The sequence below is a fragment of the Pristiophorus japonicus genome, unplaced genomic scaffold (assembly GCF_044704955.1).
Source record: "Pristiophorus japonicus isolate sPriJap1 unplaced genomic scaffold, sPriJap1.hap1 HAP1_SCAFFOLD_375, whole genome shotgun sequence".
NCBI lineage: Eukaryota > Metazoa > Chordata > Chondrichthyes > Pristiophoridae > Pristiophorus > Pristiophorus japonicus.
In genome coordinates this window covers 376,431-390,540 of record NW_027253599.1, presented here as the reverse complement: position 1 = coordinate 390,540, position 14,110 = coordinate 376,431, and the positions used below count along the sequence as shown (strand labels likewise).

The following is a 14,110-nucleotide window of genomic DNA, read 5'->3' as shown; positions in this document are numbered from 1 at the left end:
ACCCAGGCGGAGGCGGGCACTGCACTGATTGCCCCGCCCTCTCGCAACCACCAATCAGAGAGTCGGTAGAGTGCAGTGGGCGGGGCTGATCTTTGATTGACAGTTTGATCTCCAGCTTTGAATTTTGCCGCCACAGTTGGGGGCGGGACTTGGGCCAAGCGGATTGGCTGCTGGCCTTTGATTGACATTTGACAGAACCAATCACTGAGGCCTCGGACTTTCCCGCTCAGTGCCTCCCCCTGAGCGAGCGAGTGGCGGCTGGAGCTGCGGTTCCCACAAATTGCGCCTGCGCACTGCTCCTGTCCCAGTGGGAGAAGCTTGTTCAACGGGCTGGGCTCCCATGATTGGGACTGGCCCCACCCTCCAATAAACCCCACCCTGGGTCATTGGGAATGATCCATCCTCCAATAAACTCCACCCTGGATCATTGGGAATGGCCCCATCCTCCAATAAACCCCACCCTGGATCATTGGGAATGGTCCACCTCCAATAAACCCCACCCTGGATCATTGGGAATGGTCCATCTCCAATAAACCCCACCCTGGATCATTGGGAATGGCCCCATCCTCCAATAAACTCCACCCTGGATCATTAGGAATGCTCCATCCTCCAATAAACCCCATCCTGGATCATTGGGACTGGTCAATCCTCCAATAAACTCCACCCTGGATCATTGGGACTGACCCCACCCTCCAATAAACCTCACCCTGGATCATTGGGACTGACCCCACCCTCCAATAAACCTCACCCTGGATCATTGGGAATGGCCCCATCCTCCAATAAACTCCACCCTGGATCATTGGGACTGACCCCACCCTCCAATAAACCCCACCCTGGATCATTGGGAATGGTCAATCCTCCAATAAACCTCACCTTGGATCATTGGGACTGACCCCACCCTCCAATAAACCCCACCCTGGATCATTGGGACTGACCCCACCCTCCAATAAACCCCACCCTGGATCATTGGGACTGACCCCACCCTCCAATAAACCCCACCCTGGATCATTGGGACTGACCCCACCCTCCAATAAACCCCACCCTGGATCATTGGGACTGACCCCACCCTCCAATAAACCCCACCCTGGATCATTGGGACTGACCCCACCCTCCAATAAACCCCACCCTGGATCATTGGGACTGACCCCACCCTCCAATAAACCTCAACCTGGATCATTGGGACTCACCCCACCCTCCAATAAACCCCACCCTGGATCATTGGCAATGGTCAATCCTCCAATAAACCCCACCCTGGATCATTGGGAATGGTCCATTTTCCAATTAACCCCACCCTGGACCTGTATGGGGGAAGGGGCAGACAGAGTCAGCAGGGTGGATGAAGATGATGGGAATCTGGATCAAGTGAGTTGGCAGTGAGCGATGTGCAGCCTTCGACCCATCATGCCCCACACACTTCCCCTGCAGCTGCTCCCACAATGCTCGACCCAGCGCACGGTGTGAGGGCTGCTTGTCACACACAAAGTGCGAAAGACAATTTTTGGCGGACCGCTTGAAAGCTTCTCGCGGACCCGATTGAGAATCTCTGATTGACAAGATGCACTGCAGCAACTCGCCAAATCTTCTCCAGCAGCACCTCCCAAACAGGTGACCTCTACCAAGGACCAGGGCAGCAGGTGCAAGGGAACACCATTACCTGCAAGGTCCCCTCCTTGTTAAACACCATCCTGACTTGGAAATATATCGCCACTCCTTTGTCGTCACTGGGTCAAAATCCTTGAACTCCCTAACAGCACTGTGGGCGTACATTCAGCGCACGCACTGCAGCGGTTCAAGGCGGCGGCTCACCATCATCTTCTCAAGGACAGTTAGGGATGGGCAATAAATGCTGGCCATCCCAGCGACACCCACATCTCATGAATGAATGAGAAAAGAGATGCAGAATTGATCTCCCTCTACACTGTCCAATCAAACACTCGTTGGGCAGGTATGGTAAGGTTAATATACAGAGTAAAGCTTCCTCCAGAAAAAGCTCCCTCCAGACTGTCCCATGAAACACCCCCAGATTAGGTGCAGCAGGAATTAGATACAGAGTAAAGCTCCCTCTACATTGTCCCATCAGACACTCCCAGGGCAGGTATAGTATGTCTTAGATACAGAGTAAAGCTCCCTCTATAAGATCCCATCAAACAATATTAGGGCAGGAACAGCCTGGGTAGAGAGTAAAGCTTCCTGTACACTGTCCCATCAAACATTTCCAAGCTGACATATACAGCAAGGGTTAGATTTACACAGTCCCATTAAACATTCCCAGGGCAGGTACAGCACGGGTTAGATATAGAGTAATGCTCCTTTTACACTGTCCCATCAAACACTCCCAGAGCAGATCAGCACGGGTTAGATACAGAGTAAAGCTCCCTCTACACTGTCCCATCAAACACCCCCAGGACAGGTATAGCACGAGTTAGATACAGAATAAATCTCCCTCTACACTGTTCCATTTAACACTCCCAGGACAGGTACAGCAGGGGTTAGATACAGAGTAAAGCCTCCACTACACTGTCCCATCAAACACTCCCAGGACAGGTACATCATGGGTTAAATACAGAGTAAAGCTGCCTCTACACTGTCCCATCAATCACTCACAAGACAGGTACATGCTCATCGCAAAACCCCAGGGAAGGGCAAAGTCAGCGAGCCCATTCTGAAGCCGGTTTGCTGCTCCCTCTGCCCAGCACTGCCTGCACCCCCGGCACACGAAGGTGGAATTTCAGCCTCATTGTTATATGTTTCATTTACAGGCTGGTTCAGTCTGTATATCACTGACAGGCCCTTTTAAATCTGAGTGGCTAGGTTCAAATTTCCCGTAACTCTAATCCCGGAGAGGGCAGAGCTGTGTTTAAATCAAAGAGTCTCCTTGGAGATTCTCAGAGAGAAGGAACTGGTCAGCTTGAAACTCAGAGAAATTTTTAAAAAATTTTTCCAACCAGCAGTTTTTGACCAATATCGACTCCCACAGGGACAGGGAATTCCAGAGTAAGAAGGAACTGGTCACGATTTGAAAGGTATTAAAGAATACAAGAGACTCTTACATTTGGGATCTTTATTTTGTTCACTCAAGGAGTTAGACAACAGACTTCCTGCTGTGAATAAGGAGTTGGATTTTTGGTCCGTGATGTATTTACTTGTTCATATTTTGTTAAATACATTTGCTGAGCGGACTTAAATTCAAGACGAGGTTTGCAGGCGTGATGCTCTATTCACACACGAAGGTGATAGGGATGCTGTGGGGCACACACTAAGTCCAGTCGTTGAAAGTGATCAACAAATTGGGTTTTGTGTTTAGTAATCACGGTCATGTTACCTAGACCTTCCCAGGATACCTAGGCGAGGAAAGATAATCTGGAAGCTATGCGGGGCTGGAATTGTCCATGAGAGTAACAAACAAGTTTGAGAACTGAAATAATGTAGAGTTATAAAGGAGAAAAGGCCCAAAATGGAGAGGTCGGTAACAGGATATCAATTAGTCTCCTCTGATCTTGGAGACATTAAATATTGACATGCTCTGTTATTTGAAACATAGAACATAAGAACATAAGAAATAGCAGCATGAATAGGCCATTTGGCCCTCAAGATTGCTCCGCCATTCAGTAAGATCATGGCTGATCTGATCCCACCTCAATGCCGCTTCCCTGCCCGCTCCCCATAACCATTGACTCATTCATCATTCAAAAATCTGTCTATCCCCACCTGATCCAGTCTCCACAGCTTCCTAGGGTAGAGAATTCCAAAGCTTCACGACTCTCAGAGAAGAAAGTCCTCCTAATTTCTGTCTTAAATGGGCAACCCGTTATTCTGAAACTATGCCCCCTAGATCTAGATTCCCCCATGAGGGAAAACATCTTCCCTGCATCTACCCTGTCCAGCCCCCTCAGAATCTTATGTTTCAATAAGATCACCTCTCATTCTTCTAAACTCCAATGAGTACAGGCCCAACCTTCTCAATCTCTCTTCATATGACAACCCCTTTATCTCAGGCATCAACCTCATGAACCTTCTTTGAACTGCCTCCAATGCAACGATATCCTTCCTTAAATAAGGAGACCAAAACTGTACACAGTACTCCAGGTGTGGTCTTACCAATACCCTGTACAGTTGGAGCAAGACTTCTCTGCTTTTATACTCTATCTCCCTTGCAATAAAGGCCAACATTCCATTTGCCTTCCTAATTAGTTGCTGTACCTGCATGCTAACTTCTTGTGTTTCATGTACAAGTACCCCCAGATCCCTCTGTACTGCAGCATTTAGTAATCTCTCCCCATTTAAATAGTAATTTGCTTTTTTATTTTTCCAACCAAAGTGGATAACTTGACATTTTCTCACATTATACTCCATCTGCCAAATTTTTGCCCACTGGCTGAGCCTATCTATATCCCTTTGTAGATTCTTTATGGCCTCCTCACAACATGCTTTCCCATCTATCTTTGTATCATCAGAAAATCTGTCTATGTTATACTTGGTCCCTTCATCCAAGTAATTTATATAAATTGTAAATAGTTGAGGCCCCAGCACTGATCCCTGTGGCACCCCATTAGTTGCAGTTTTCCAGCCTGAAAATGACCCATTTATTCCGACTCTCTGTTTTTTGTTAGTTAATATATTACCACCAACCGCATGATGTTATATGCCAGCCCAGTTATGAACATCAGCAGTAATAAACCGCAACTGACAGAATGAACACGATTCAGTCCTTGATGCGATTAAAAGCAGCAATAACAGCAGAATCCAACCCTGCAGTCACTTGTGAGATCGCTGGTGTCTCAGCAGGTGGGATGACTGAGTGAATCTCTTCCCACACTCAGAGCAGGTGAACGGCCTGTCCCTGGTGTGAACTCGCTGGTGTGCCAGCAACTCAGATGACTGAATGAATCTCTTCCCACACTCAGAGCAGGTGAATGGTCTCTCCCCAGTGTGAATTCGCCGGTGTATCAGCAGGCTGGACGACTGAGTGAATTCCTTCCCACACTCAGAGCAGGTGAACGGTCTCTCACCAATGGGAAATCGCTTGTGTCTCAGCAGGGTGGATGAATCAGTGAAATCCTTCCACACTCAGAGCAGGTGAACGGCCTCTCCCCAGTGTGAACTCGCTGGTGTGTTTCCAGTTGGGACGGGTAGTTGAAACGTTTCCCAAAATCCCTACATTTACACGGTTTCTCCCAGTGTGACTGCACTTGTGTCTCTCCAGGTTGGATGATCGGCTGAAGCCTTGTCCACACACACAGCATGTGTACCGTTTCTCCCCACTGTGAATGGTGCTTTTTCCTTCCATGATCAAAGGCCAATGATATTCCGGTTCCGGTGAATCGAGTAACTCTGTCTGAACCTGATGTGATGTTTGGTTTGAGCTGTCATTCTATAAATCCTCCCCTTTTAACACACTGTAAAATAAATTTGAAACAGGACAAAGGGAGGGTGAGAGAGCCCACATAAACACAAAGGCACGGTGTGAAATTGAGTTTAATGAAACTGGCCGGAACTAGAAACAGTGACCATGAAAGCTGATGGATTGTCGTAAAAACCCAACTGGTCACTAATATCCTTCAGGGTAGCGAACGCACCTCCCTTGACAATCCCACATGGGAAATTGTTGGTCCCACTGGGGATTAAACCCAGCAGCTTTTCTCCCCTCTGCACTCTAGCTCAAACTGATGCAACAAACCGACAGAAGGCCAGGGGCCGACTTCCGCATCCAGCGCCCATCCTGACACAGAGCGGCTGGGAATTGCCGGGCCTGCTGTATAAATGCAAGTTGTTGTTTTCCTGTTGTGGAGGAGGCACTGCCCCCAAGATTTGCTGGTGCCAGGCCCAGCGGCTCTGACTCAGGCCTGAGAGCCACACTTGGTGTTGCCCGGGACCCAGCGACTGAGACTCGGGGCCTGTAAATGGGGATTCTAATCCCGGGACTGTACATGGGGATTCTAACCCTGGGACTGTACATGGGGATTCCAACCCTGGGACTGTACATGTGGATTCCAACCCTGGGACTGTACCTGAGGATTCCAACCCAAGGAATGTACGTGGGGATTCCAACCCTGGGACTGTACGTGGGGATTCCAACCCTGGGACTGTATGTGGGAATTCCAACCCTGGGACTGTACATGGGGATTCCAATCCAAGGAGTGAACAGCTCTGGGGCTTCTTAGTTACAATTGTGTGGGACATAAACCGTAAGGTCGGCGCTAAGCAGAGCCTTTAATAGAGATGGTGAGAAATCCGAGATGTTCTATTCTCTCAAAATATCAGACATTTCTTTACCCACTAGGACTGGTTGGAAATATACTGATTTCACTCACTTTGTTCCTGCACCAAGATGGCCGCGCATGCGCGTTGTGACTCACTTAATCAAAATGGCGGAGCGTTGAACTTGCCTTCCTGCACAAAGATGGCCATCGTTAACCTGGGCCTGTGAATGGGAGAAAGCACCGAAGCTACAACTGCCGATACTCCCATTATTATTCCAGGCTTGCAGCAGGCACCAGTTGTTTATGAAGCTTGCTCCGCTCCCCGCTGGTCCATTACTCCCCTCCGTTCTGCTCAAAATGATCACTTTTGCGGAACGCAGGTTTCGTGGACTGTTCCGCTATTACACGCGCCGCGCATGCTCCAAACCCAGCCAGGACCCGTGCCTGCGCACTGAGCTCCTGTAGTCTGGGTGCAGCAAATTTTCTCCCGCAGGGAATGCTGGGTAATTGCCCCGCCCTTGAGAGGCTGCATTGGTGAATAAATATGATTTGCTGGGATTGTATTGGGCACTGAACCATGTTCATTCTGGCAGTGATTGTTTGTTTCTGGTGATCTTAATAATCCCTATATCTGAGCTGAAGATTAATATCCTGTATAAATATTGAATAAATCAGCTTGTTTCAAACACAGTGTGTTGAATATTTAATTTCTCCATAATAAGAGGACTCGAATTAATGTTCTGTTACCGACTGTTCCATTTGGGCCTTTTCTTACTCCAGATTATTTCACTTCTCACCCGGTTCATCTTTTACGACATCAAATCCCAAGGTTCTGTTTGAGTATACAGCTTGTGGGTGCCATAGACTGAACTGGTGTGTCTCACTTTACACACATCTGATGTTTCTTTCAACCAACCATAGAAAGAACTATCTTGCTTAAGACTGCAAATCTGTTATTTTGTATATTGTTTAATGCTTTTTGAATGCAGTTACTGCATGTAATAGTCTTTGAAATGTATGCTCTTTGTAATTGTCTTTGCTGATTTTGATAGTTTTGTTGATATAAGTACTTGTTACTAATGTACCTTGCAGTATTTCTTGCAACAAGATAATTGTTTAAATACTTCCATCATCAGGTCTTTAGTTGCCCCACTGATCCCTGTCAACAATCCTTGCTTAGGGGCTGGCGTTTGGGTGCAGGTTTCACGGTTAGTGGCTGTGGTTATTTGTTAGGAATGGGATTAATGGTTAGGGTAGTCAATAGGATACTAGGCACCTGGGAATCCCTGGCCAAAGACCACCATAAGTGGAGGAAGAGCATCCGGGAGGACAATGAGCACTTTGAATCTCATCGCCGAGAACGTGCAGAAAACAAGTGCAGACAGCGGAAGGAGCGTGTGGCAAACCAGACTCCCCACCCACCCTTTCCTTCACAACTGTCTGTCCCACCTGTGCCAGCGACTGTAATTCCTGTATTAGACTGTACAGTCACCTGAGAACTCACTTTTAGAGTGGAAGCAAGTCTTCCTCGATTTTGAGAGATTGTCTATGGTGATGATGATGAGGCTTAGGAGAAAGTGATTAACTTGGAAAGCATTATTGACAATATAAGTGTCATTGGATGAGCCCTTTTCCATTTTATGCTTTTAACCTCATGCAGACGAGTCTCAAAACAGCCTCATAAACTGTACCTTATTTCCTGCAAGCCTCATTTCCTCCCTTCCAACACATCTCTACAAATCTCACCGAACATTTCATTAGGGGCATTAGATTTTGGGATTTTGGAACAAGAACAGATAGATACATTTGTTGTGCTGGATACATCCAATTATTAGCCTGTCTGAAAAGTGCTTCTGACAATAACCAATAACCTAATTCGCGCTATTCCTCCTCCCACTGCCTGTGGGAATAGAGCAGATATTTAAATGGACAGGGACTCCCCTTTCTCTGAATATTTAGAGTTAAAGGGACAGTCCAGTTTATCTTGGGGTGTCAGACGACTTCACGAACTGAGCTCCCATTAACAGTCACTCCCTTTGTACTGTGCAGTGATTGTAGAGGTGTCAATTTCAGTGACTTGAGCCTTTCTAAAATGTCTCACTGTTTTTGATTATCCATTGTATAATTGTATAATTTTGTATAATTTGGAAAGACTTCAGAATTGAGCAGTGTGACGAAGATTTCATTTAAGGGTGGAGTAAAATTTGTTTCAAAATATTCTATTCTCATGCACCCCTAACCCCCAAATTTTAGAACAAACTGCAGTACTGACTTGGAAGGTCCCAAGTTCGATCCTAGATCTGGGCTGTTAGTTGATCTCAGCCAAGGCAGCAGTTTACAGCTATAATTGGAACCAGTACCATTGGGCTAAATATGAGATTAAAAAAATCAGCCAGTGCCCCTGCTCTTCATACTGATCCAGTGACCTCAACTGTGTGGATGTCATTGGAGGACAGGATCTGAGGCTGTGTTGCCTGCCACAGTGGAAATCCTGCTGGCACTCACTGAGTCGACTGAGGCACTAGAGCTTAAGTAATGTCTGTGGAATTGCACCCAGTACTTTCCGTACTTTCTGGAAATAATCAATCTCAGATGCTGAAATGACATTTTTAAAAGCCAGCAAAGAACATTGGGTGTAATCTACCAAAATTCCCTGGGTGCTGGGGCAGTCTCAGCAGATTGGAACCCATAAATGTAACACCCTTATCAAAAAAGGAGACAGACAAAAAGCAGGAAACTATAGACCAGTTAGCGTAACAGCTGTCTTTGGGAAAATGCTGGAGTCCATTATTAAGGAAGCAGTAGCGGGACAATTGGAAAATGAAATCATGTTTGACAAATTCTTTGAGGATGTAACGAGCAGGGTGGATAAGGTGGACCCAGTGGATGAGGTGTATTTGGATTTTTAGAAGGCATTCGATAAGATGACACATAAGAGTTTACTGCACAAGATAAAAGCTCAGGGGTTGGGGGTAATATATTCATATGGATAGAGGATTGGCCAACGAATAGAAAACAGAGATTCGGGATAAATGGGTAATTTTCCAGTTGGCAAACAGTGGCTGGTGGGGTGCCGAAGGAATGAGTGCTGGGCTCTTGAATATTTACAATCTATATTAATGATTTGGATGAAGCGACCGAGTATAAAGTAGCCAAGTTTGCTGATGATACAAAGATAGGTGGGAAAACAAATTGTGAGGAGGACATGACAAATCTGCAACTTGATATAGACAGGCTCAGTAAGTGGGCAAAGATTTGGCAGATGAAATATAATGTGGGAAAATGTAAGGTTATCCACTTTGACAGAAAAAATAGAAAAGCAAATTATAATTTAAATGGAGAAAAATTGCAAACCGTTGCAGTACAGAGGGACCTGGGGGTCCTTGTGTATGAAACACAAGAAGTTAGTATGTAGGTATAGCAATAATCAGGAAGGCAAATGGTATGTTGGCCTTTATTGCAAGGGGGATAGAGTATAAAAGCAGAGAAGTCCTGCTACAACTGTATAGGGTATTGGTGAGGCCACACCTAGAGTACTGCATCGAGTTTTGGTCTCTGTATTTAAGGAGGGATATACTTGCATTGAAGGCTATTCAGAGAAGGTTCACTAGGTTGATTCTGGAGATGAGGGGGTTGACTTATGAGGATAGGTTGAGTAGGTTGGGACTATACACACTGGAGTTCAGAAGAATGAGAGGTGATCTTATTGAAACTTATAAGATAATGAGGGGACTCAACAAGGTGGATGCAGAGAGGGTATTTCTACTCATGGGGGAAACTAAAACTAGAGGACATAGTCTTAGAATAAGGGGCCACACATTTAAAGCTGAAATGAGGAGAACTCTCAGAGGGTTGTAAATCTATGGAGTTCTTGGCCCCAGAGAGCTGTGGAAGCTCACTCATTGAATATATTTAAGGCGGAGATAGACAGATTTTTGAACGATAAGGGGATAAGTGGCTATGGGGAGCGGACAGAGAAGTGGAGCTCAGTCCATGATCAGATCAGCCATGATCTTATTGAATGGTGCAGTAGGCTCGAGGGGCCAAATGGTCTACTCTTGCTCCTATTTCATATGTTCGTATGAATGTTGATTTTAGACAGTGAGGATGGAGGAAGAGTGTCTAGAATAAGGAATTTACAGGTTAGGAGGGACAGAATGTTGTATAGAATCTAGAATTGCCTGTTCTGAATTTCCATCCTGTACTTACAGTAACAATGTTAGTAACCACCATTTATTTGCAGGGTATTAGAAGGGGAGGATCTGCAGCTGGGAAACTCAAACCAAACATCGTGTCAAGATTTGACAGATTCCCAGACTGATCAGGATCCCCTGATCATCAGCCTTTGTAAAAACACCAATCACAGCGGGGAGAAACAGGAACATGTTGTGTGTGTGGATACACCTTCAACTAATCGTTCAGCCTGTGAGACTGGTGATCCCACCTGACTCAACACTGGAAATGTGGGGACAGTGGGAATGGATGCTGTTGTGTATATAAAGTGATTCAGTCTCATCTCACCAACTGACATTCGAGGAGTTAGATAACAGACTTTCTCCTGTGAATATAGAGCTGGTTTATTGGCCCGTGATGTGTTTACTTGTTCATCTTGGTGACTCTAAATCTGTGCTAATTATTTGATGTGATCGGTTTACTTGTACATATTTTTATACATTTGTTGAGTGGATTCAAATTTAAATTGAAACCAGGTTTGCAGGTATGATGCTGAAGGCCTACTCCTGCTCCTATTTATTTTTCTTATATTCTTTTGTCCTTCCCATCCACTCCATCTGGGACCCTCATAATTTCATACACCTCAATTAAGTTGACCCTCAGCCTCCTCTATCCCAAAGAAAATAACATCAGCCCATCCAAACTTTCCTCAGATAAAATTCTTCAGTCCAGCTAACATTCTCATAAATCTCCTCTGCACCCTCTCCAGTGCAATCATATATTTCCTTTAATGTGGTGACCAGAACTGTGTGATTACTGTAGCTGTGGTCTAACTAGTGTTTTACATAGTTCTAGCATAACCTCCAGAGGGAGGTGGGAGTCTGGAACTTACTGCCTGAAAGAGTAGTAGAGGCAGAAACCCTCATCACATTTACCAAAGTACTTGGATATGCACTGGAAGTGCCGTAACCTGCAGGGCTATGGACCAAGAGCTGGAAAGTGGGATTCGGCTGCACAGACACGATGGGCCAAATGGCCTCCTTCTGTGTTGCAAACTGCTATCACTCCATGACACCAATCTCCTCCTGTCTGATATAAACCAACCATCATCATCATAGGCAGTCCCTCGAAGTCGAGGATGAATTGCTTCCACATTAAAAATGAGGTATCAGATGTCTGTTAAGTCCAATGCGGGAGCTACAGTTTCTGTTGCAGGATGGACAGACGTTGGTTGAAAGTACGTTGGTTGAAGTGCCAGTTTGTTGAAGTGCTTGGGTTGTCGTGCGCTCCTTCCATCGTATGCGCTTGGTCTCTGCTTGCTTCAGCTGAAGAGACTTGAAGTGTTCGATGCCTTCACAGATTATTCTCTTCCACTTTGAGCAATCTTGCACCAGGGAATCGCAGGTGTCGGTGGGAATGTGGAACTTCTATAAGGAGGCCTTGAGGCTCACCTTGAAGCATTTCCCCTGCCCCCTTGGGGCTCGCTTGCCGTGTTGAAGATTCGAGCAGAGCGCTTGCTCTGGGAGTCTCGTATCGGGCATATGGATTATGTGGGTACATCAGGTACAACAAGTAATCAGGAAGGTAAATGGAATGCTGGCCTTTATTGCAAGGGGGATGGAGTATAAAAGTAGGGAAGTCCTGCTACAACTGTACAGGGCGTTAGTAAGACCACACCTGAAGTACTGCACACAGTTTTGGTCTGGACTTGTCTCCATTCCCGTGCCGAGGGGATTGCTACACCAGACGGGAGGGGCAACATTTAGGGACATGGATTCCCCACCAATTCCCATTCCCCTTCTTTCTGGTGGATAATGGAGGGGCCACTGTGTGTAATGTACAAATCAGTAAGATTTGTCAGCAAGCTCTTTCTAATTGGAGATTTTATTCAGTGGAAACTTTTACACGATTGTAGATTTTGAACAAAAACAATTTAGCATTGTAGTAAAAGTTCATAATTTTATTGCAAACTAAATTTCTGTTGAGAGTCACTGAATTAAAGTGAAGAATAACACACAGCGTTTCGTAAATGGACACTGCAACCCCGAGAACACAATCAGCAATATATCCAGAATATTAAAGTCCAGCCCAGTTATAGGGTTATTATCGGCAGAAACAAACCCCAACTGTCATAATGAACATGGTTCATTTGGGATGTGACAAACAGCAACAATAACAGCAGAATCCAATCCCTGCAGTCACTTGTGAAGTCGCTGGTGTTTCAGCAGGTTGTATGACCGAGTGAATCGTTTCCCACACTCAGAGCAGGTGAACAGCCTCTCTTCAGTGTGAACTCGCTGGTGTTTCAGCAGGTTGGATGACCAAGTGAATTCCTTCCCACACACTGAGCAGGTGAATAGTCTCTCCCCAGTGTGAACTCGCTTTGGTGTCAGCAGGTTGGATGACTGAGTGAATCCCTTCCCACACTTAGAGCAGGTGAACGGCCTCTCCCCAGTGTGAACTCGCTGGTGTGTCAGCAGGGTAGATGACTGAGTGAATTCCTTTGCACAGTGAGAGCAGATGAACGGTCTCTCCCCAGTGTGAACTCGCTGATGAGTTACAAGGTGGGATGAACAAGTGAATCCCTTCCCACACACAGGGCAAGTGAACGGCCTCTCCCCAGTGTGATTGCGTCGATGAATTTCCAGCGCAGACGGTGACCTGAATATCTTCCCACAGTCACCACATTTCCACGGTTTCTCCGTGGTGTGGGTGTCCTTGTGACTCTCCATGGTTGGACGATCAGTTGAAGCCTCGCCCACACACACAACACGTTTACAGTTTCTCCGCGCTTTCAACGGTGCGATGTTTTTTAAGGCTGTGTAACTAGTTAAAGCTCTTTCCACAGGCAGTACACTGGAACACTCACTCAGGTGTGTGTGTCTTGGTGCTTTTCCACACACACTGATATTTGAAATTTATTCCCACAGCAGAACAGGCAAACATTTCTCCTTCCACTTTCAAAGGCCGATGATATTCAGGTCCTGATGAATCGATTGACTCCGTCAGATCTTGACGTGATGTTTGGTTTGTGTTTCCTGTCTAAAAATCTCCCCTTCTAATTCGCTGTAAAAGGAGATAACAAAACTCATCACTGTCCGCACAAGACACAAATTCAGAATAGACACATCTAGTTTTCATGGAACATTCTTTCCTCTCTTGTTCTTCCAAAGCTGTAAATCCCTGTCCCACACATTGTCCCTCCTGCTGTGCTGAAATCCAAATCAACACACATTTCTAGACTGTTTCTCCTCCACTCCCAGTTTTCACCACCAATTCTGACTGGATTCAGTTCTGCACTCACTGGTTCCCTTCTCTTTCCTCCCCTGAAGGTGCTGACTCTGGCTGGTTTCAGTGCTACACTCACTGGCTCCTCTCCCTCTCCTCTGCAGAAGGTGCTGACTCTGGCTGGGTTCAGTTGTACACACACCAGTTTCTCTCCAATATGTGTCCCATGTGCCCAATCTCTCTGTGCGAACCTCGACACTGAGTGCCGACAGGCTATTCCACTGTTCTCACCTGACGCCTCACACATGCATTTTCCAGCAGGGTCACTGGACCCTCATCCCAATTGCTCAGTGGGTAAAGGTGACACCCAGTGTGATTGAGTCATATTAACAGGATGGACTCAGGTTTAATCCTGTCTGCATATCCTCCTTCTAATTCCCTTTAAAAGGAGTTTACAAAAGTTATCATTGTAAGCAGGAACATATGAACAGGAATAGACCATTCAGCTG

At 46.0% G+C, this 14,110-nt stretch overlaps 1 pseudogene; it reads right to left on the bottom strand.

Moving 5' to 3' along the window:
- Positions 1–14,110, bottom strand: part of LOC139250448 (zinc finger protein 585A-like) — a 198,149-nt pseudogene that overhangs the window by 163,069 nt on the left and 20,970 nt on the right.